The following is a 1,201-nucleotide window of genomic DNA, read 5'->3' on the forward strand; positions in this document are numbered from 1 at the left end:
AGGAAAAATTATTAAATGGGTCATGAGTTAAATTTAGAGGGTTAAGGTTAATCTTCGCCACCCTGCCCCACCCCGTGCCATCTATCATCCTTTGGTTTTCGCGTGTTTACTTCTTTATATCCCGAACCCCCTTGCTGAAAATCCTGCTTCCGCCACTGTTTTTGGGCATTCAACAGGGTATGGTTTCACAATCTTGTCATAGGTACATGTTTGTTTCCTTTTTTTCTTTCTTTCCTACTATATTATATATAAATATAAATATAGATTTAGACTAAAATGTGGATTTCTGAATTGAAAATAATGTATTTAAATTTTGATTTGAAAGCTAAACTATGTTGTTGAGTTTTATTTTATTTTATCCAGGTGCATCGAAGGCAGACGAGCAATCTGCATAATATTCTCTCCTCCTTGCTGAAAACATCTGCAACGAGCTTGGCGGGAAGGTATTTCGTCAAATCTAATTTCCTACTTCATTTATTCTTTATGAGTTCTTCAGTGTTTAAGATGCTCTCCTCTATTCCTTTTACAAATCAGAGATAGTTTCAAGTGCATCTAAGTATGCAGAGAGGTTCATGGTAGGTTTTGGATATGCATGGACAACGGGGCTTTAGGAATACTAAAACATGAAAGTTGTTGATTGATTCTAATATAAATTTATTTCATGATCATCAAATTATCTGTATTCAAGTACAGCGAAATTGGATAATGTTCATGTTAGTTAATGAGATTATAACATTTTTATTTATAATATAAAATAAAAATAAATATGATCTTAGAATCCCATCTTTTCAGCTATCTTATCCTAATATCTTATTATATAAAGTTCTAACTTCCTTTCATGATTTTACCGCTTTAGATTTAGCATTATCGTCATATATCTGAATTTTTCAAATAAAGTCGGTTAGTTAGAGTGGACACATTGACACACCGTTCTTGAATTTGAATCTATATCCTAATCACTATAAGTATACCAGCTGAATTGAAATTTAAAAAAAAAAAAAAAAAAAAAAAAAAACACATGAAACATGTCATATCTTCATCTTTGGAGCATTGAGATGATTCCTTTTTATATCTCTTAGCACAAACAAATTAATATTCATAGTTTAATTTTTCACGAGCTTCTACTTCTTTAAGATTTTTCTTCCATCAATACACATATATGATTAAATTGAGTTTGAATTGAAAGATGTGATTATTTGCT

The sequence above is a fragment of the Lycium ferocissimum genome, chromosome 4 (genome assembly GCF_029784015.1).
Source record: "Lycium ferocissimum isolate CSIRO_LF1 chromosome 4, AGI_CSIRO_Lferr_CH_V1, whole genome shotgun sequence".
NCBI lineage: Eukaryota > Viridiplantae > Streptophyta > Magnoliopsida > Solanales > Solanaceae > Lycium > Lycium ferocissimum.